The sequence below is a fragment of the Cynocephalus volans genome, chromosome 4 (genome assembly GCF_027409185.1).
Source record: "Cynocephalus volans isolate mCynVol1 chromosome 4, mCynVol1.pri, whole genome shotgun sequence".
In the NCBI taxonomy this organism is placed as follows: domain Eukaryota; kingdom Metazoa; phylum Chordata; class Mammalia; order Dermoptera; family Cynocephalidae; genus Cynocephalus; species Cynocephalus volans.
In genome coordinates, this window is record NC_084463.1 from 104529676 (window position 1) to 104554132 (window position 24457).

Consider the following 24457-nt stretch of genomic DNA (forward strand, 5'->3'; position numbering starts at 1 on the left):
TATATCTCTATGTTAAAATGTGGACAGGAAAAAAATGGGCTTAATATTATTGTATAAAACACATCAGAAATTATCAATGCAAAGAATCAAATTACTTAAATACAATATACAGTATTAAACAGGTATATTTGCTCAGTAAGATTCAACTTAGGATATACTTCCTTGATTTAAAAAAATAACCACTTTCATGTATTTCCCATTAAAATGATTGTTATTCATAACATAGAGTCAAATTATTCTTTGCTTCAAAAGGTTGGGATAAAATGTCTCAAAATTCTCATCTGAAATCAGCCTGGGAGGCAATAAAAAATAAAGTCTTCCTGAACAAAGTGATACATAAATGTGTTCAAATAAGAAATAAACTCAAATTATTTGGAATGATCTTTTTTATGAATGTGTGTTTTTATTTTCACAGACCTAATGCATCTCTTTCCTGTTTTATACCTCCTTTACCTACCCTTTTCTATACAAATGACCCTTGGATATTATTACATAGCTCAATTTCCTATTCCTCAGTTTCATTCATTCTATTATGGAAATGTTTGTATATACTGCAAGTTATACCTTTGCTTGAAATTCCCATTAATAAAATCTCATAATTCCTTGTAAGATTTATTTTCTGATATATTGAAAGTGATACATCATTAATACAGAATTTAGTTAATGTCAGCATCCATTTGGTAAGTATCTTTTATAGAAAGGGCATTGTGCAGAGGCTAGACAAACAAATAGTAAAGTTGCAGAACTTACTTAAACCACAAAATAAGGCTGAACACTTTTGACTCCTTTACTTCCATTTCCATTTTCACACCAGAATATTTGCCCCTATGAATTGACTATACTATGAATCCTCATCTTATGCGTTCAAATTAATAGTTCTGTGGCTCTATGGTATAAATATAAATATTGGGCTTCCAGTCAATATGGCAGAATAGATGGTCCCCAGAGTCATTCTCTCCCACAAATCAACCAATTTACAACTATAGAAAAGTAACAACAGCAAAGGTGGGGCTGCTATAGCTCAGGGGAAGAGGAGGACATGAAGGTGGGAGAAGCCATGATGAGAGAAAGAAAATATTGCTAGGAGCTTTTCGGGCCACAGTTGCTTTAAGGCTAGAGCTACTGAGTACACAAAGCAGCACTGGCAAGTGCCGCAGCTGTGCCCTTTGGATGAAGTTGCTTGGTGGCGGCAGGGGAGAAGGGGGCCATGGTAGACCCCAAGACAGCAAGACCGCTAATAGGGTTCCCGTGAACCCACACAGGAGCGATGAGCCACAACAACTGAAAAAAAGGAGCCACTCAGAGGCCATTGAGTCATTGCAAGGGCCTGGTGCATGGCCTGTCCCATGGGAAGTGTTTGGAGCAGGAGCAGTGGGGGAGACGGTCCCACTAAGAGAACACTACGATACAGCAAACACAGCCAATCCAATCCCAATCAGCACAGGACCACTCAGAGGAGACTAGTCAGGAATATAGAATTGCATGGGGTGCAGTTTGATGAAAAGACTCAGGCCCAGATCAGAGTTTCTCCACAACCCAGGTACACTGGGTCCCTGGAGAGCTGGAAGTATCTATAAGGTCAAACATTAAATGCCGATCTGCAGAAAAAACCTTCCCTAGGGAAACAGCAGCAAAGCAGCAATTTAGCTCAACAACACAGCTCAAGTACTGGTTCCCACAGAAAGTTCCCCTGTTTTAGAAGTAAGCAAAGTGTAAAAACTTAGTTCTAGCCCAGTCATACCAACAGAGCCTCAAAGCCTACCAGGGAACTTGAGGATGGAAATGGGGACTGGACCCCCCTGCCCACAGCCAGGCACACCACCAGTGCCTCGGTGCCCACTGGGGGATCTAAGGATGGAGCTAGGGACTGGAATAACCTCTAACAACCAGGCAGACTGCCAGTGCCTTAGGGCCCACCCAGGCACGTGAGGTATGGAGCCGGGGATTAGACACCACTCCCACAACCAGGTACACTGCCAGATCCACAGGGCTCACCTGGGGTCCTGAGACACAGAGCAGGGGAATGGACCCCCCAACAACCAGGCACACCAGCAGCACCAAGGATCATGCCAAAAACAGCACCTCCATGTGGGTGGCCCACCACAGCCACCACAGTATCCATGGCTGCTGTGAAAGTGGCGAGACATCACAACCACCACACAGATGTTCCACCAACCACTGGAGTGCATTGACACAAGGAGAGTCACCAGTAGAGACCAGAAAAAGAAGGGGATGTCTCTGTCCACAAAGCCCATTCCAGAGTGACAGAAGAAGCATCTGCTCTACGACAAAACTGGGGGATCCTGAACAGTTCTCAGTATTGGACAGATCATATAAGCAACAAATCAACAGAGGAAGTAATAATCTTTCAGAGGGAGAGAAGAAATCTAGGGTTTTCAGAGGAGAGAGGGGGTAAAGGGAGGACAGGGAGAGATTGGACAAGAGGCATCAAGAATAAGTAAAATTTGTAACAACATATGTAATAGTAATATTGATTTGATCTACATATGTCAACATTGAAACCCAAAAATATGTATAATAGATTATGGTTCAATAAAAAAAATAATGAAAAAATAAAAAATTATAAATCATGATTTTTTTTCACACTTGCAATAAGTAGTCTTGGTCATTTCTCTAAATCAATTTAATTATATTTCAAGACACTCAGGGATAGATTTAGTATAAGAGGCTATCAACAGACATTGCCTCCTCATTTGTTGAATTACAACATAAACACAATACACACTCCTTCTAAATGATGTGAATTGTACATATATGCAGAAGATACTTTCCTCCAAGTTTATTTCTGTTAAAAGATAGATTAATAGAAATCCCCAACTCTCTGATGCTCTAAGCATTTTCCTTGTGTCAGTAACCCAGAACTGTAATAAATCTGTGATGACTGATAAGTATCTTTGTCATCAGTTTAACTCTCAGATACACTCTGAATCTTCATAGATAGGAACCACATGCTGATTCTCTGGATTGACCTAATTATTGTTTTTCAGTTACTACTTTTCCTCTCAACAGGCCTTTCCTCCTTAAATTTAACTATTCCATTACCATCCCATCAGAAACAAACACACACACGCTAACACACACCCACAAACATAAAATCATCATTTGAAAGATTTGTTCAATCAGGCTCTTTTCAATGATCAGTTACACATATGGATTTTTTTCACCTCTGTATAAGAAAAATCAAACAACCAAAAATCTCTTGGTCTCCAGAGACACTTCCTTATCACCTGTCCAACCCTAATATTTCACACTTGCTGATCATTTTCTTTGATATTTTCTATTAGCTGTGACAGAGCCAGAGTTGGTCTATGACTCAGAACCACCTGAACGAAGCTTCTTTATGAGGATGACTTATGACCTAAGGGAAAGCTGATTTCTACTCCGATAGGGATTAATCGTACCCTACTTCCTTAGAATCTCATACTTGGAAAGGACTCAAAAGCCTCATAATTTATTATACAATTCCTTATAAAACCTTTAGTTTTGACCTCTTGGCCTCCTGTGTGCTGTGGATTCCACCAAGAGGTGAACATCTGTGGAGTCAGTTTATATTTTTATAACATAGTTTAGAGAGATAAATCTATTAAGGAACTGTTTCTCAAATACTCAACAGAACCCTATAATTCCATCCAGTTTATTGGTTGAAATTTTTGCTGATGTCGAAATACCATAGATTCTATTCCCTTGATAAGTTGTGTAAAATTGTTTTCAGAGGCATCACAGAGCTCCAAGTGTAAATGAATGAAAATGTAGTCTATTAACTCCTATAGCCCCTTAAGGACTATAAATCAAAAGCAGAACCAATCTGGGAAAAATGCTAAGAATATTAGTATCAAGATAAATAATCTTGTCTGCTTTTTATTACAGCTTTTTGGTCCTATGTTGACCAGAGCAAGGATACGTACTTGTCTTAGCAGAATATTTGAAGAATTTTACTGTTGATGAAAGAAGAAAAGGGGAAATTCCTGCAAGTCCAAGGAGAACTCAGTACTTATTTTTAACTCTGCTCATGTTCTAGGTCAATTCCTCCCAAATATTAATCTCCTCTTCAGAATGTCTACTCATAGCTGAAATTTACTCAGTGCCAACCCCTTATGTACAATAACATGCTCATTTCTTCATATTCCCTTTGAATCTTACCTACATATTTCTCCCTGAATCTCATAAGCACCTTAGGAAAAATGAACTCTTACACAAATTTCCCAACCCTCTTATGTGCATGTACTTGTTTATGCTAGTGTAGTATTCCATATAGATAAAGAAACCCATTCCCAGAGGCAAATACAGAACAAAAATAATACCAGCACTTGGGCAAGGACTATGATGAAATTCTAATGAGGAATAGATGAGTGAAAAAATTATCTTTTATACAGGTCAAAAATTTTACCAATCCCCATTATAATTCATATTTGTATGAGGGAGGCATATATGAAACATTGAAAAGGCCCATGGTATTCCCTTTCTGAATCTCAGTGACTCCAGTTTTCCCCATATGTTTTAGAAGCATAAGTTTCAATCTTGGGCTTCCCATAACACTTGAGATGATAAAAGAGAAGTCAAGAGGTGACATCAAAAACAATAGAATATTCTGGCTTTGACTGACTCCTAAAATTGAATGCCTCAATTCTGGGAAGAGGTCACTCATAATTCCAAGACACTATTTCCATTACATATAGGGACTCATAATTTAACTTCATAAAATTGAAAGTGATATGAGGATAAATTGTCCTTCCCAACAAGAGTTGATCTAAACACTCTTGACGTACCTACCTGGCACCTATGAACTTTTTCTCATTCTTCTATAAATCTCTTCTAACTATTCCTTTTTTTTTTTTTTTTGTCGTTTTTTCGTGACTGGCACTCAGCCAGTGAGTGCACCGGTCAGTCCTATATAGGATCCAAACCCGCGGCGGGAGCGTCACCGCGCTACCAGCGCAGCACTCTACCAAGTGCGCCACGGGCTCGGCCCCTAACTATTCCTTAATTCTAGAAATCATCTCTGGTCATTTTCGGTTTTTACCAACACATGATAGACAACTCCAAATCAACAATCCTGTCTTCTGTGCTGCTGTGTGAGATGGCTTATGGAAGTTTTGTTTTGTTTTGTTTTGTTTTAAATTATGGTTATACCAAAGAAGTGTCATTTTGCACAAAATGTGGTAATACTAATTCATGTTTTCTGTACTTTCTCCATCCTCAGTATTTAAAATTCTTTTATGTATGATTTCCTGAGGCATAAAAGAGGCATAATATAGCCTTTGAGTTTTTACAGAGGAAAAGGGTTGTTGATATAGGGAGAGTACTTTCTAGTTTCTGTAGGGAGGCTAATTCCCCTATAAATGTATTATTATTACTACTAATTATTAAAAAGTCAATCAAATCATGAAGTTTGGAACCTTGCAGCTTTCATTATCCTTTCTTTTTTGAAGTTGTCCTGATCATGAAACAAGGGAGAACTTCTGCCTGCAGGGAAAAGGTAAGCAGGTATTGCACCATGGACATCTGTAAACCAAGCTATAAGTGAGCTTCTTGGCCCTTGCAGACAGTGATACCAGTGTGGGGAGCTGTTGGAAGCCCACATGACTACATTAATTCAGAAAGGAAGTTCACATTGATCCCACCCACCACCCCGGTTCCTGGGCTGCCACAACACATTGCCATATTGGATTAAAGCCAACATTTCAGTACATCCAATAGCAGTGGCATCTCCACAAAAGGAATCAATTCAGCAAAGGTACTTAATAATTTTAAGTATTTATGCATTCAACATTGGAGCACCTATATATAAACCAAATATTGATGGATCTGAAGAGAGAGATAGGTCACAACACAGTAATAGTTGGGGACTTCAACACCCCTGTCTCAGCATTAGGCAGATCATCAAGACAAAAATATCATCAAAGAAACATGGGATTTATAGTACCCAATAGACCAAATAGACTTGACAGACATTTACAGAACATTTCATCCAACAACTGCAGAATGCACACTCTTCTAATCAGCTCATGGATTATTCTCCAGCATACACCACATGTTAGGCCACAAATCAAGTCTCAACAAATATAAAAATATTGAAATTATGTCAAATCATGTCCATTCAAGTTCCAAGTCAGACATCAGGGTGGAACAAGTAGACTGTGATAACCCCAGCCACAATGACTAAACAACAAAGAAAAGATACCAGAAATAGGAAAAATAAAGAAAGTACATCACCTTAAAGGAAAATAATAACTCTCAAGCTACAGATCCTATAGAACAAGAAATCTTTAATGACTGACAAGGAATTTCGAGCAACAACTATAAGGAAAATAAATAATATATAAGAAAACTCAATTATATAACACAATGAAATGAGAAAAAATATACAGGAGCTGGAGGAAGAAATGTATAAAAAATTAATGCCCGAAAGGACATTGTTGGTAGGGAGTAGGGAGTGGGAGGAGGGAGGGAGGTTTCGGTAATGGGCCACAATAATCACCCACATTGTATATTGACAAACTAAAATAAAATATAAAAAAATAAATCAATGCCTGGAAAAAGAATGTGGCAGAGGTTGTGGAGCTGAAGGATTCATTCAAAGATTTAAAAAATGCAACAGAGATTATAACCAGCTTGCTAGAACAAGCAGAGGAGAGAATTTCTGAACTTGAATGCAGGCTGTATGAATTAATACAGGTGTACCACAAAAAGGAAAAAAAAAAGAATTAAAAAATTTGAAGAAACTCAAAGAGAGATAATAGAGAACCTTAAGTAGTCAAATAGTCAAATATCCAATTATGGGTATTCCAGAAGGGGAGGAAAAAGAAAATGGCATTGAAAACATATTCAAAGAAATAATAGCAGAAAACTTCCCAGGTATAGGGAAATATACAGATTCAGGAGGCCCAAAGATCCCCAAATGTATTCAACCCAAAAAGGTCTTCTACAAAACATATTATAGTCAAACTGGCAAAACTCAAAGACAAAGAGAGAATCTCAAAGGCTGAAAGAGAGATGCAGCAAGTCACCTATAAGGGATCCCCAATCAGAACAACATCAGACTTTCCAACAGAAATCCTAAAAGTCAGAAAAGAATGGGATAATATATTCAAAATACTAAAGGACACAAACTGCCAGCCGATAATAGTTTACACAGTAAGGCTATCCTTCAAAAATGAAGAACAAATAGTATATTTCTCAGACAAATAAAGACTGTGGGAGATCACTAATGCACGGCCAGCCTTACAAGAAATTCTCAATGAAGTACTGAGTTGGATACCTGAAAAATAACCATCACTGCCATGAATACTGAAGAAAGAACAAAACTTACCAACAAAACAAAGATACTAACAATAAAGCAAAAAAAGCAGTTTATCTACCACCCCAAGAAACCAACAAACACAAAAGAAAAACAGAAAATTGGAAAGAAAGTAACTAAAGGTACTTAAGACATTTAAACAAAAATCAATAAAATTCTAGTATTAAGTCAACACCTTACAATAATAACTTTAAGTGTAAAGGGATTAAATTCATCACTCAAAAGACACAAACTGACTGAGTGCATTAAAAAGATGGACCCCAAAATATGCTGCCTTCAAGAGAGTCACTACAGATGTAAAACCACATGTAAACCAAGAGTGGATGGAAAAAGATATATAATGCAAACAGAAATGAAAAACGAGGTGGAGTAGCTATTCTTATATCAGATAAAATAGACTTTAAGGCAAATACCAATAAAGGATCTAAAGAAGGCCACTATATAATGATAAAAGTGTCTACCCATCAAGAAGACGTAACAATCATAAATACATATGCACCCAGTGTTGGAGCAGCCAGATTTATAAAACAAACACTATTAGATCTAAATAAATGAGATAGACACTAACACCGTAAAGAGTTGTTTTTTTGAGAAGATAAAATTGACAATTAGATAGATTAACCACAACAACAAAAAGACAAATGACAATAATAAGAAATGAAAAAGAAGAAAACACAACTGATTCCACAGAAGTACAAAGAATTATTAGAGAACAACTATACACCAACTAATTTGAAAATTTGGAAGAAATAGATAAATTTCTCAACTCACACATCCTATCAAGACTGAAACAAGAAGTAGAAAACTTGAACAGACAAATAATCATACAACTGCCAATAAGGGAAACTCACAGACCAAATGGCTTCATTGCCAAATTCTACTAAATATTTAAAAACTTATTAATACCAATTTTTCTCAAATTGTTCCAAAACGTAGAGACAGAATGCATTCTCTAAAATTCACATTATATAGCAGGCATCACCCTGATATCAAAATAAGACACAGAAACAACCAAAAGAAAACTACAGGTCAATATTCCTGATGAACATAGATGCAAAACATCTCAACAAAATATGGGCAAGTGAATTTGAGCAGCACATCAAAGAGATTATACAAAATAATCAAGTGGGATTCATCCCAGGGATGCAAGGATGGTTTAACACAAGCAAATCAGTAAATATGATATATCACATGAACAAAATGAAGAACAAAACTCAAATGGTCATCTCAATATAGACAGAAAAGGCATCTGATAAATTTAAATGTTCCCTCACACTAAAAACTCTCAACAAATTAGGTGTAGAAGGACAGCATCTCAAAACAATACAGGCCATATATGACAAACCCAGAGCTAACATTATCCTCAATCATGAAAAATTGAAAGCTTTTTCTCTGAGAACATAATCAACACAAGGATACCCACTCTCACTACTCATATTTAGCACAATACTGGAAGTTCTAGCCAGAGCAGTTAGGTAAGAGAAAGAAATTGAAGACATCACAATAGAATAAAAGAAAGTCAAATTGTTCCTCTTTGCAGATGACATACATTTATGTATAGAAAAACTAAAGACTCCACGAAGGAACACTCCGAAAAGATAAACTAATTAATATTGCCAGATGCAAAATCAATATACAAAAATCAGTAGGGTTACTTTACACCAAAAATGAACTAACAACAACAACAACAAAAATAAAAATAAAGAAATCAAGATAGCAATCCCATTTACCATATCTACCAAAACAATGAAAATACCTGGAAATAAATTTAGCCTAGGAGCTAAAAGATCTCTACAATAAAACCTACAAAACACAAATGAAAGAAATTTAAAAGAACACAAAAAATTAAAAGAAATTCCATATTCATGGATTGAAAAAATTAATATTGTCAAAATGACCACAGTAGCCAATGCAATCTACCGATTCAATACAATCCCTATCTAAATGCCTATAGCATCCTTAACAAAAATAGTGAAAACAATCCTAAAACTTATATAGAACCATTAAAGACCTCAAATATCCAAAGTAATACTGAGAAAAAAGATTAAACCTGGAAGTATTACACTATCTGACTTCAAAATATAATATAAAGCTATACTAAACAAAACAGCATGGTAATGTCATAAAAACAGACACATGGATCAATGGAAGAGAATAGAGAACACAGATATAGATCCACATATTTACACCTTACTGAATTCTGACAAAAGTTCCAAGAACTTACATTGGGGAAAGAATGGTTTCTTCAATAAATGGTGCTGGGAAAATTAGATATCCATTTGTAGAAGAATAACCCTAGATTCTCATCTCTCACCATTTACCAAACCAAACTCAAAATGGATTAATGCCTTAAATGTAAGACTTGAAATGATAAAAGTACTAGAAGAAAACACAAGAAATACAGAGAAACACTCCAAGGCATTGGTCTGGGCAAAAATTTTATTATTGAGAAGACTTTTAAAGCATAGATAACAAAAGCAGTAATAGACAAGAGGGATTTTATGAAACTAAAAACTTCTGCAGAGCAAAAGCAGCCATCAACAGAAGAGACAACTAGCACAATGACTGAAAATATTTGCATAAGAGGGAACATAGGTAGTAATTAGGTAAGGAACACAAAAATAATTATGATTTGTAATTTTGGACATGCTAATGATATTTATTTGATCATCAAATACTGTACACAAATACTGATAGTCAACTCAGTACCATGTAAATATACACAAATAAAAGTAATAAAAAATAAAATAAAAAAGATATTATCTACCAGTGGGGGGGAAAAAAATGGGCAAATGACCTGAATAGACATTTCTCAAAAGAAACATACACATGGTAAAGAGGTATATCAGAAAATCCTTAGCTTCACTAATCACCAGTGAAATGCAAATCAAGTCCACAATGGGATATATTTCCATCCCAATTAGAACTGCTATTATCAAAAAGACAGAAAATATCAAATGCTGGAGAAGAAGTGAACAAAGGTGCACTCTTACACACTTCTGGTAGGAACGTAAGTTAGTATAGCCATTATGGAAAATAGTAAGGAAGTTCCTCAAAAACCTAAAATTAGAGCTACCATATGATCCAGAAATCCACTGCTCGGTGTTTATCCAAAAGAATGGAAATTTACGTACTGAAGAAATATGCACACTCTTATGTTTACTGCTGCACTATTCTCAATAGCTATGATATCAATTCGACCTAGGTGTTTGTTGACAGAGGAATGGATAAAGAAAATGTGGTAAATACACACAATCGAATAATACTCAGCCATAAAATATAATCAGTTCTTGTCATTTGCGGCAACATGGATGAGCCTGGAAGGCACTATGTTAAGTAAAATAGGTCAGTACGGATATGGAACGCATGGAAAGATATATACCACATTTTCTCACTCATACATGGGAGTTAAAAACCATAATATGTTTAACTTTTAAAAATAGAGAGTAGACTGCAGTTACTAGAGGCTGGGAAACGGAAAGAGGAGGGAGGTCAACAAAGGTTGTTTAAGGATCACAAAGTTATAGGTAGAAAGAAAAAATAAGTTCTAGTACAGTAGAACTAGGCATCTATAATTAAAAACAATTTATTGAATGTTCTCAATTTGCTAGAGGAGAGGAGTTTAAATGTTCTCATCACAGAGAAATGATGCATTTTTACAATAATGGATTTGCTAACTATCCTGATTTGATCACTGTATGTTGCATACATGTATTGAAATATAACTCTGTGCCACATAAATACACAGAATCAATATGTTTCAACTTAAAATAAATAAAAAATAAAAATGAAAAATAAAATTAAAGAAAGAATAAAACTTATCATACTTAGGATAAAAGAGTAATCCCGATGAACGTATAATGAACACATAATTATATTTCTTGTTTTGTGGCTAGCAGGAGGAATAGTGCACTCAGATCCATTTCTAGTAAAATCTTGTACAAATATATCTCCCATTATTCATGGATTCTTTAGACCTTGTTTTTCTTATCTGTAAAGTAACGGCATTTGGCTTCTTGATTTTGAAACTCACATTTTGAAACTTCTGTGTTTCTGTAACTTTCTACAGGTCTGTGATCTGACGATGGAAACTTCACATGCAAGGAACTTGAACAAGATCGCCAGGCGGGAAGCATGATAGAAGTCTTCAGGCAAGGGTCTTTAACTTCATTGTTGAAGAAAGGAGTGGTTAGAAGGAAGAAATTCTAGATATAGTTTTTCTTTTCTATAAATTATAAATATGTTGGTTGTTTGTTCCCAATTTCCACTGTTACTAATATGAACTAAGAATACATATGACAGACTTAGTTTTAGGTTTTGTGTGGAGTTGAGATACGAGGTGCTCATTCCCAAGGGACCGGGTTTCAAACCACTGTCCTGAGTCTCAAAGACCTTCCTTAGGACTCAGCTCTGCCCCTGAGTCCTGAGCCATCGTGGCCTGTAGCATCTATTTCCTGCACCAGCGGGTGGAGATAGAGACCACAGCAGCAGGTCACTCACCGAGCATGCTCAGTAAAAAGGGGTTTATCCCTTGAACAACCTCCCACTGAGGTGCTAGAGAGCATCAGATATTTTCGAATATATCTGGAGCATGTGATGGAGTTTAACCAATGAACATGCTCTAAAAGAGACCAACTGAGCATGTGCAAGACTATGTTACATAACTGGGAACCACCCTCTTAGCTGAATATTCATTAGATAGAATGAATATGTATTAGATAGAAAAAAACTATAGGTGGAATCCTCTATTAAGGCAGGGGTGTTTCTCCCTCCCCTAGAGCAAGCCAGCAATTTGCCTGAGGTGTGTATTTGTTTCTTTGTGTTTCTAACTTACCTTTGGCAGGCTGCTGTTCACTCTAGAGCAAGTCTGTACTCTGTACTAAACTCTAAGTGCATTCAACTTGGTGTGGGTCCTGCTCAGTATCTGGGGCTAGGCCACACTTTCTCTGTGAAGTCTGTATCTCTTATTCATTGCATTAAGCCTGTTCTCACAGTTTTCCGTAACTCTGCTCTTGAATTCTTTCCTGTAACAGAGTCAAGAACCTGGTAAGACAGAGTGGCTTAAGGTCGGCTGTCAGGTCTCTCCTCTGGTATCAGAATGAGGGCACTGGAGTCAGGGAGGAAGGGCACACATAGAATAAAATAATAAATGCAGAGACCGAATTCTAAGAATGAAATTCCCCGATTAAAATAACCTTCTGTGTTTCTGATGGAGACATGGTGCCAAAAAAAAACTTGTTATTTTTTTTTTATTAGTCGAATGGTGCCTTATATCCAGTCTCCTCCTCTAACTGAGTAATATTGGCTAAAAACACTTATTTATGTATACTTTTTTTCTTATCTATGGAAACAATACTATTTATATTTGTAAAAATTATAATACGTAATCTATGAGAAGTTCTTGGTGTATAGCAATTGATATATAGTATCTATTATGCATGTGTGGTTCAAAATCTCCTATTACATGCTAGTTTTCAACTTTCAGCTACTGTTAGTCATGATTTCTTTTCAATGAACACATTGACTCCATCTTGAACAATTTCATCAGAATCTTATTCTGTCTTTCTATGCTTTAGAGTATAAGGAATGCCACTATTTGTGGTAGGGACACCCACTTTCATACTTACACGTTCAAGAAGTTGCTTTCTCTTGATTACTGCTGAAGTTGTCAGGGGAAGGGCATCCCAAATGACCTACAGCTTGCTCTTGCTCACACCTGGGATGGTGGCCTAGAATAATGAAAACAACTTTTTTGCCATTCAGACACCTTGGTGTCTCAGGCAATAGCTCAGACAATTCAGCCCCTCTCTGTGGACATGGTGTGTACATGAAACTAACGTAGATTTTACAAAGCAATTGCCTTTATTTTCTCGCTTACATGTCAATTTATGTAATATTTTACTACATGGATTATTGCAAAACTGAGAATTACTATCATAAGTAAGGATAAAATATGTAACTCTTGACGAGCATACAGTTTAAGTGGAAAAACAAAACTATTCTTTGTACTAGTTTTTCTCCAAAGCCAATATGCCATCTCATCCTGCCATGTCTGTAAACAGGATATTTTATTAAACTGAGCTGAAATCTTACTTTTTCAATGGGGAATATTTTTCTTTCTGGAAATATTTTAGACACAGACTTTACATTACACCATATTCCCCCAACATGCTTATTTACCCAATGCCACCATAGTGAACTACCATGGACTTACATATCAAATACTTAATCAAACATTTTCCAACCTCCATTTTCCAAATATCAACCAAATCACATTTAATAAATATGATCACAATATTCCATGCTATCACCTGATAAATTTCACAACAATTCAATGCTGTACATTTTTTCAGAGATATACGGCCATTTGTGTTAATCAGAGTTATTGTGGTCTTACTAAAAGTTTTGGTTTTCTTCACTTTTCTTCCTGTAAAGCTGTTGGTCATAATTTTTTATTCGTCTTCCAAAGTTTTAATATGTCTTTTCTCTGGTTGTTAACTTTTTTCTTTCTTTTTAAGGTGTTAACATTTATTTCCTACCTTATCCCATATACCTATGACAGTATCTGTTGTGTAAAAGAATTGAACATATACTTGACCTATAAGGAATGAAAGAATGTATTTGTCTTTTGACCAAAATGGAGAAAGAAGGGTTGAATTTGCCTTAGCACTTAAAACGACAAAAATATTTAGACAAAGTATATGAAGCAACTGTTTTCAAGACAGCGAGTATCTGGCAACAAAGGAATATAATCCCATACAGACAGGGAAACAAACAAGGTGAAGTCCTACAATTGCTGCCACTCACTGCTTTGAGAAAGATTCTAGGGCACAGTAAAACGGAGGGGAAAGCAACATGCAGCATGTGAACTTTGGAGTTGAAGGATCATTGCTGAGAATCCAAAGAAACAAAGGTGTCTAGAATTCATCGAGTTCTAGGGAGAAGACAAAGCTTCAAAAAGAAAGAGCCTTGGAGATCTCCAGAAAGGACCCTCAGATATTCATCCGAGTAATGATTGATGCATGTTTGTGGAGAACTACCTGGGGCCAAATAAACAAACCCAAAGTACAATAGATAGGAGGCCCAGTAATTCCTAGTATTGGGGAGTAATTAGTAATTAATCCTAGACTAAATGGTCTCTGGTCATGCATGATAAGTATTAAAAGCAAGATCTAAAGGATCGAACCATTTTGGGGGAGTTCAAATGCAATATCACAACAGATATTGATAAAAAATATTTAAGAGGTAGAGGAATAGAGAAAGGGGAGATGTTGATCAAAGTGCGCAAAGTTTCAGTGAGATAGGAGGAATAAGTTTTACTAATCAAAACATGGTGACCACAGTTAATGATAATGTACTGCATATTTCAATATTTAAAGAGTAGTTTTTAAATGTTCTTACCCAAATAAAGAAATAAGTATGTAGGACAGGAGCTATATATGTTAATTAGCTTGATTTCATCTTTCTACTATACATATATCAGAACATTGCACTGTGTGCCATAACTATAACAATTATTATTTTCCAGTTAAAGAAAAAAGAAAGTAAACAGTGGGAAAAAAAAAAAGAAAGAAAATACAGATATATAAATAAAAGGTTTTAAGAATAATTTACAGTAAATATAAATTGTACTTACATACGAAAAGATAAATTCACAATGTCTGGCATCTAATTAAAATATAAATGCAAGGAAGCAGAAAATAGGACCCATGATGAAGATAAAAGTCGATAGAAACCAACCGAGAACTGACATTGTTATCAGTTTTAGCAGACAAGCATGTTAGAACAGTTCTTAAAACTGTATTGCACATGCTAAGATATTAAGTAGACACAAAGCAGTGATACTTAGCCCAAAGTATATATATGAGGACAGATGGAGAAGTTCATCTGGCAATTTCATGTTTGTACTTAGCTTGGTGAAGGGATTTTGGTTGAAGGTACAAATCTGGGAGTCATCAGTTTTTGAACACATTCATAGTGATGAGAAAATATACCAAGCATAGAAAAGTTTAAGAAAAACAAAGTAAGAAATGTTACCTTATTGATTGTTTTTGTTTGCACATATGGTATGTGTGTGTGTGTGTGTGTGTGTGTGTGTGTGTAGTTATCCTTTGATATTCATGAGGAATTGGTTCTGGGAATCGCTGCAGATACCAAATTCCATGGATGCTCAGGTTTCTTATATGAAATGGTGTAGTATTTGCACATAACGTAGGCATATCCTATGTGTGTGTATATATCTATACACATATAACAAATGAAATGAATGTCTAATTTCATCCTTCTGCCTATAGATATTCAGTTTACCAACACTATTCATTGAAGAGATCGTCTTTGCCCCTTTGTGTGTTTTTGGCATCTTTTTTGAAAATCAATTGGTTCTAAAAGTGTGGAGTTATTTCTGGGTTTCCAATTCTTTTCCATTGTTCTATGTGTCCCTTTTTATGCCAGTACTAAACTGTTTTGATTACTACATCTTTTTAGTATATTTTTAAAGTCAGTAAATAAGCCTCTTATTCTGTGATAATAATCATTACACACCTTTTAAAACAAAAACATGAGACTATTTGAAAAATATATTATATTGTCACCATAAAGGTAGAAAGACTATGGAAGATCAAAAGGCACATTTGAAAAGATTTTACCTTATTTATTTTTTATTTTTTCAAACTACAATTTATTTATTTTATTATACATGCATGTGGAGTTCAAGATTGATTTTTAAAATGTGTGTACAATGTGTGGTGGTTAGATCAGTATAGTTAGCTTATTCATCATTACAATACGAAATCGTTCTTTGTGTTTGTTGACTAGTTCCTCATTTTCCCCTCCTTTTTCCAACTCTAGTTTTCTAAAAGTTCAACATATCACTGTGATTGTTGTCTCTTTCTTTCTTTCTTTCTGTCTCTCTTTATTGTTCATTTCTTTAGTTATGGATTCAGTTCCCGGTTATGAGTGAGTTCATGCGGTATTTCTCGTTCTGTGCCTGGGTTGTTTCACTTAGAGTAATTTTCTTCTCCATCCTCATCCATTTTTCTGCAAATGGTAGAATTTCATTCTTTTTTATGGCTGAGTTGTATTACCTTGTGTATATATACCACAATTTCCTTATGCCCTCAACCTTCAATCGGCCTTTAGATTGGTTCACCACCCAGCTATTGTAAATAGAGCTGCAATAAACATGGGAGTGCAGTTATACCTGCGACCTGATGTTTTCCAGTCTTCTGGATATATCCCCAGTAGTCGGATTGCTGTATCATATGGTAGTTCTCTCTCTAGTTGTTTAAAGAATCTCCATACTGTTCTCCATAATGGCTGTATTAATTTACAGTCCTACCAACAGTACTAGAGGGCTCCTCTCTCTACAAATCCTCACCAGCATTTGTTATTCTCTGTCTTTTTTATAGTAGCTGGTCAGATTGAGGTGAGGTAATAGCTCAAATCAGTGTTGATTTACATTTCCCTGATGATTAGTGATGTTGAGCATTTCTTCATATACCTGTTAGCCATCTGTATGACTTCCTTTGAGAAATGTCTATTCAGCCCCTTTGCCCATTTTTTAAATTGAATTGTTTGGTTTTTTGCTCTAAAGTTGTCTGAGCTCTTTGTATATTCTGGATATTTATCCTGTGTCAGATGCATACTTTTCAAATATTTTCTCCCATTCTGTAGGGTGTATTTTCACACTGCTGATTGTTTCCTTTGCTGTTCAAAAGCTTTTCAGTTTGATAAAATCCAATTTCTTTATTTTTTGTTTGTTTGTTTTCTGTGCTTTTAGGGTGTTATTCTTTTTTTCTTTTATCCTTTTTGTGACTGGTAAGGGGATCGCAACCCTTGGCTTGGTGTCGTCCGCACTGCGCTCAGCCAGGGAGCGCACCGGCCATCCCTATGTAGGATCCGAACCTGCGCAGCGGGAGCGCCGTTGCGCTCCCAGCGTCGCACTCTCCTGAGTGCGCCACGCGGTCGGCCCTTAGGGTGTTATTCTTAAAGCCATTGCCCAGTCCTAAATCCTGGAGTGTTTCCCCAACGTTTTCTTCTAGGAGTTTTAAAGTTTCAGTCCTTATATTTAAGTTTCTAATCCGTATATGTATACACACACATATATAGTGTGAATATACAAATAATATAATTATTATATAACATACATGAATCATAAATATTGATAAATATATGTTTATATTAATTTTTACCTAGCAAATATAAGATGGAGAATCAGAATGTAATTGTTTTGGAAATTTCAGTCAAGGGAGAATTGTTTTGTCTGTTTTTGTACATGTATATAATTTCAACATTTTAATTGCAGACGTTAAAAATCAAGACAGAGATATTGTGTTCATAGGAGAAAGGTGAAATTATCAGTAGAGTAATATTCCAGCATTCTCTCAATGGAGAAAGAGATTGTCTTACAGAACAGTAAGGATCTCTCCTTAGTTCAAATCAGGAGTAGTGTGCAGTGGCAGTGAGATGTATTGGTTTGGAAATTGAAGGAGTTTCCATCTTAAAGTTTTAACAGAAAGAGCTCAGGGCATGCGCGTGCGCGTGCGCGTGCGCGCGCGCGCGCACACACACACACACACACACACACACACACACAGCCAGAGAGAGAGAGAGAGAGAGGAGAGAGATTCAATGTCTGTTTCCTGCTCTAGTGCTTTTCTTACAGTGACAAACATTTCAGAAACACTGCTATACAAGATTATTCATTCTTCAGCTTCTTTCATTAAGAGAATCTTAAGTAGACTGTTCTTTTTAACCAGAGCAACTTGCTTATACCATTGAGTAATTCACATTCTAGTTTCCTGGACCTCACTTCTTTTACATGAACTGAACACAATGTACATTAATTATTTTCACTTCAAGCTTTGACTTGCTTTTGTCTGGGATACTTGTTACCATTTGTGGAAATTCACAGTAAAGAAATTTCCTGATCTCACAGCAATATCAGAAGAAAATTTTCATTCCCAGGGAAAAGAATTGTTAATGTCCTTTTCTTCTAGATGAGCCCTTCATTCTTAATCTTTAGCATTCATTGGGAGAATTTTGCTCAATTAGTGCAGTCTTCTGAATATGACATATCATTTTTTCTTCCTCCTTAGGATAAGTTCCGGGAAACTGTTTTGAGCAGGGCTTCTTACAGTTTTCTATGTCTGAATCTAATACCGCAACATTTCATCCTTCTCTCTTTATCCTTACTGGCCTTTGAGGGCTGGTGGGTGCCCACCTGAGGCTGGGACCACTCCTGAGTCAGATATACCTCACTACAATGGTAGGGAACTGTATAGTAATATACTTGGTGAAGACCGAGCATAGTTTTCAGGTCACCCATTCCCATTCTTGTCCATGCTGACTGGAGGTGATACTGTCCTGTCGGTCTCACACTTTTCTCTGGGCTGAGTCTTTATTCTTGGCCTTCATAAAATTGCATTTGAGAGTTGCCTCACTCAACTGTTCTTTATCCATATGTCCTCCTTCATGGGGGAAGGAATCTTGTTTTTGTCGGAAGGAATCCTGTTAGCCATAGCCTTTGACCACTTTGATACCATCAGTCACCCTCTGAAATATACCACCATATGTACTCATTCATTATTCACCAAAATGGGGCTGGCAGCCTTGCTGAGGGTTGTAGCACACATGACTCCATTTCCCTCCTGCTCAAGAGGCTACTGATGGAGTTTGGATGTGTTGTCCCCTCCAAAACTCATGTGGGAATTTGATCTCCAATGTGGCAGTGTTGGAAGCTGATTGAGTCACGGGGGAGGATTCCTCATGAATGGATTAATGCTCTCCCTGGGGGAGGGGGGATTAATGAGTTTTTTATCGCTCTATTAGTTCCCACGAGAGCTCCTGGCTTAAAAAGACCCTGGCACCTTCTCTCTCCCTCTTGCTTCCTCTTGCCATGTGATCTTTTTATACCCGCCGGCTGCCTGCTCCTTTCTTCCATGAGTAGAAGCAGCCTGAGGCCCATGCCAGATGCAGCTCTCCAAGAATCGTAAGCTAAATAAACCTCTTTCCTTTATAAATTACCCAGTCTCAGGTATTTCTGTTATAGCAACACAGAACGGACTAAAACAGCTACCTTTCTGCAAGGGACAGATGTTTTTCTATTCTTATTGACTCCACCCAAATGTCATGAAGCTAGCTTGTGGCCAAGTCAAAATCAGTATTTTCTATGCACTGGGATTGGTCATCTTTACTTTTGGCCCTGACTTTCTGCTATTAGCCATTTCCTATGCTCTGATATTTCAAGCTGTACTGGGCGTTGCTTCAAGAGAAGCACAGATGAAGGCACTCAACACCTGTCTGACTCACATCTTTATTGTCCTTTTTCACTATGTACCTGTCCTGGCAATAACTGTAACACATCAAGTCAGCCACAGAAGTTCTCCACTAGCATACACAGTGCTGGGTAATATCTACCACATTACACCCCCCATGCTAAACCAATTGTGTAGACCCTGAAGAATAAGCAGATCCATGCTGCCCTGAGAAAATCTACCAAGATCAAGAGAAGAAAAAGATTTAGAGAAGTTAATGGTGGATTAGGTGAGCGAAAAATACAAATCCCAGTTCTACAGAGGTTTAAGAATTTGTTGTAATTTTAGAAATATGATGTGGATTTAGGTATGGATATAGGTTGAAATATTGCAAATTATGTTTTTTTACGAATAAAGATATACATTCTATATTCATAATATTTTATTTGCTCCATGTTTTTCTTAACTTGTGGTTTGAGATATTAGGATAACAATATTCAGAAACATGAAAAATCCATGGCTAGAATATTCATGATAGCCCTTGTCATAAGACCAGTCTAGTATTCTTCCATATTTTCAAACTTTGTAATTTTTTTAAAGTTTGTGAGTCAGAAAACTTTGTAGAGAGTTCAGAGAGTCAAACAAATCTCCCAATACCATTCTCTAATGCTCTACTTTGTTTCTCTTCATGTCTCATTATATTTTATGGTAATTTATTTTTTAATTATGATTCACAAAGGAAACAATCAACAGGGAAAAGAAACAACCTACAGAATGGGAAAAATATTTGCAAACTGTACATCTGATAAGGAGTTAAAATTTAAAATATGTATTAAACTCAGAGCAATAGCAAGGAAAAAAAAAAACAGCCTAATGAAAAATAGGCAAAAGATCTGAATAGACGTTATTTAAAAGAAGACATACACATGGCCATAAGTATATGAAAAAGTGTTCAACATTACTGATTTTCAGACAAATGGGTTAAAATCACAATGAGATATCACTTCATGCCTGTTAGAATGACTATTAACAGAACAACAAAAGATAAGTGTTAGTGAGGACACAAGAAAAGGGAACTTCTGCACACTGTACGTGGAAATGTGAACTAGTGCAGCCATTCTAAAAATAGTATGGAGACTTCTCAAAGTATTTGAAATAAAAATACCATATGATCCTAAAATCTCACTACTAGATATATGTCCCAAGGAAATAAAATCAGTCTGTTGAAGACATATTTGCACTCCTTTGTTTATTGAAGCATTATTCGCAGTATCTAAGATGTGTAGCAAACTTAATTGTCCATCAATAGATGAGCAAATGAAGGAAATGTGGTATGTATACAAATGGAATACTAGTAAGCCTAAAAAAAAGAAGAAAATCCTGTCATTTGCAACAACATGTACAAAATTGGAGGACATTGTGTTAAGTGAAATAAGCCAGATGTAGAGAACAAATATTGCATGATCTTAGTTATATGTGAAATCTAAAATTAAGTCATACAAGCATAAATCAGAATTGTGGTTAGCAAGGGCTGAGTGGGGCGGAGGTGATGGAGAAATATTAGTCAAAGGATACAAAATTTCAGTTAAGCAGGAGGAATAGTTTCAAGAGATTTGTTGTACATCATGGTGACTATAGTTAATAAGTATGTATTGCATACTTGAAAATAACTAAGTGAGTAGATTTGAAGTGTTCTTTCTGCAAATAAATGGAATGCATGTGAGATAATGCATATGTTAATTAGCCTGATTTAGCCATTCCATGATGTATGCATATGTCAATAAAATGTTTGCACACTGCAAATATAAACAATTTTGTCGGAAGCTGTGCATCCGTGGGAAAGGGTGTGGGAATATAAGGAAGACAGTTTTCCATTCAGCAGGGCTGCGGAGAATGTGTGTGGCAGGGCCCTGCAGAAGCCTTCCCAAAAATCCCTATTCCGGTATTTTCTGGGTTGCATGTGTACTTGTCTATTCCCCCGGGAATGACTGGATGTTTTATGGGAATGCTTATGCTCTTGTGCGTCTGGTGTGAGGTGGCAGTTTCAGTACCCCCAGTTTTGGAAATACCCTTTAATAATGAAACAAATGAAATTACATTTGTCTTGGTTAATGAAACTGGCCTTTTGGGAAACTTCTCAGTTAAGAAAACAAGTTTGATCTGATTAATGTAACCCAGGTAAAAATGTTGAAAAGTGGGCCTTCCTCTGGCCATCTCTTAAGGGAGGACTGCTGCTGCTGGCCGGTCGTGGGGGCTCAACGCCACTTTGCCCCCGGCAGGAGAGGCTGCCTCATTTACAGGCAACAGCTTTGAAGTGTGGAGCAGGAAAAGAACTGATTCTTAGCTGCAAAAGCGAGTCTTGAAACAGGGAACACGGCACCAGGGCTGCTGTGGATGCAGCCAGGATCCCGGAGGCTGGGGCCGCACTGAAGGCGGCCAGCTGCCCTATTCAGGATTCGAGGTTTCAGGCCGGCATTAAAGAAGATTCCTGGGAGCGCCCGAGCGGCGCCGCGACTGCACAGCCCGAGGCGGCAGCGCCGAGAACACGGAAGGCAACAAACCAGAGACAGAGCGAGCGCCCGACCTGGCACAGCACTGTGAGTGATCCCTGGCACAGCTCTGTTCGGGGGGTGGATGCCCACGCGGCTCCCGCCTGCACCACCAGGCCACTCACTGCCCCGGTGCTGCCTCCATTTTCCCAGGTGCAGGCAGCTCCGCCCTGCTCGGCCATCACTGAGCCCATTTGCTTGGCCTGGCGCGGGGCTTTCCGGACCCTGCGGCCGGCCTCCTCTCCCACTCCCTCCACGGTTCCCTGGCGGGGCTGGGGGTGTGGGGCGTCCCGACCAGTGTTGGGAGGGCTAGCAAGTACGGGCGGCCGACTGTCACTCCACCACACCCTGGACTCCGCCCTGGTAAACTTCCTGTTACTGGGAGGCAGATACCATCTCTGCGACCACCAGTTTGGAAAACAGCCTAACAAATTTCTGGTTGGGAATAGTGTGGTAGGAGAGTTCCCAGGTCCGCTTGAACCTGCCGGAGACCAGGCTGCAGGCGGGCACTAGACTCGGTTTATACCGGGGGGATACAAAGGTGAACAAGACCCGAGAAAGATCTACACAGTGCTACAAAGGCACCCAGAGAGACCGGTCGTCTGTGCCTAGCAGAAACCTGGTAGACTTCCTGGGCGAGGCGGTGCTGAGCAGGGTCTTGAAGGCCCAGCTGATAGACGAGGGGTGCAGAAGACACACCCCAGCCCAGCACAGTGTGCACAGAGTGGGGAGACGTGCGGCCAGGGAGGCGGAGACTCGACAGAAACCATACACCCGGTGGGATCGCCACTGCACGATCTAACAGCCTGGGCCAGAGCACACGGAACGGGGAGAAGTCCTGTACAGAAAGTGAAAGCTCAACAGAGATCACACACCCTGTGGTACGTGATCCACCAGCCCAGCAGAGTACAAGCTGACCAGAAAGGTGGATCCCCGGAGAAGCCCAAGACCCGAGGCAACCACACACACAAGACACTAGAGGCCAACTGAGCAGTCACGGCGGGAGCCATACCAAATTGGCAACCACAGCAACATCCTAGTTAGTCATTAGTCTCAAACCGGTGGACTGTGAAACCCCCTGCCACAATGAATAAACACCAAAAAAAAGACACCAGAAATACAAAAAATCAAGAAAGTACACCACCAAAAGTTAATAAATCTCATACTCTAGATCCTATAGAACAAGAAGCCCTTGAAATAACTGACAAGGAATTTTGAGTGATAATTCTAAGGAAACTGAATGAGATACAAGAAAACTCAGCTAGACATCATGATGAAATGAGGAAAAGTATACAGGATCTGAAAGAGGAAATATACAAGGAAATCAATGTCCTGAAAAAAAATGTAGCAGAACTTGCTGAACTGAAGAAGTTATTCATCGAAATAAAAAACACAACGGAGAGTTTAACCAGCAGGCTTGTCGAAGTTGAAGAGAGAACCTCTGAACTTGAAGATGGGCTGTTTGAAATAACACAAGCAGACAAAAAGAAAGAAAAAAGAATCAAGGACATGGAAGAAAATCTGAGAGAGATATCAGACAACCTCAAGCGCTCAAATATCCGAGTCATGGGTATTCCAGAAGGGGAGGAAAATGGAGATTCCATTGAAAACATATTCAACAAAATAGTGGCAGAAAACTTCCCAGGTATAGGAAAAATCACAGATCTTCAGATCCAGGAAGCTCAACGATCTCCAAACGTATTCAACCCAAAAAGGCCTTCTCCAAGACATGTCATAGTCAAATTGGCAAAACTCAGAGACAAAGAGAGAATCTTAAAAGCTGCAAGAGAGAAGCGTCAAATCACCTATAAGGGAGCCCCAATCAGGTTAACATCAGACCTTTCATCACAAACCCTAAAAGCTAGAAAGGAATGGGATGATATTTTCAAAATACTAAAGACAAAGATTGCCAGCCAAGAATACTCTACCCTGCAAGGCTATCCTTCCGAAATGAGGGGCAAATAGTATATTTCTCAGACAAACAAAAACTGCGGGAGTTCACTACCACACGACCACCCTTACAAGAAATCCTCAAGGGAGTACTGGGTTTGGTTCCTGAAAAATAACTACCACTGCCATAAAAACCTAAGAAAAATCTAAACCCGCTAGTACAATAAAAATGGCATTCAGGAAGAGAAAACAAGCTAACAAAAACACTATCTACAACCTAAGGAACCAAGAAACAAAGAAACCAAACAGTAAATCAGAAAGCAAGGAACAAAAGACACCTAAGACAACCAAACAACCAATAAAATGCTAGGAATAAATCAACACCTTTCAATAACAACTTTTAATGTAAAAGGCTTAAATTCCCCAATTAAAAGACACAGACTGGC

General features: G+C 37.8%; 1 pseudogene; it reads left to right on the forward strand.

Annotated features, from left to right (window-relative positions):
* The first annotated feature begins 18461 nt into the window (after positions 1-18461).
* Positions 18462-19914, forward strand: LOC134376327 (olfactory receptor 51I1-like; annotated as a pseudogene).
* Positions 19915-24457: the final 4543 nt, after the last annotated feature.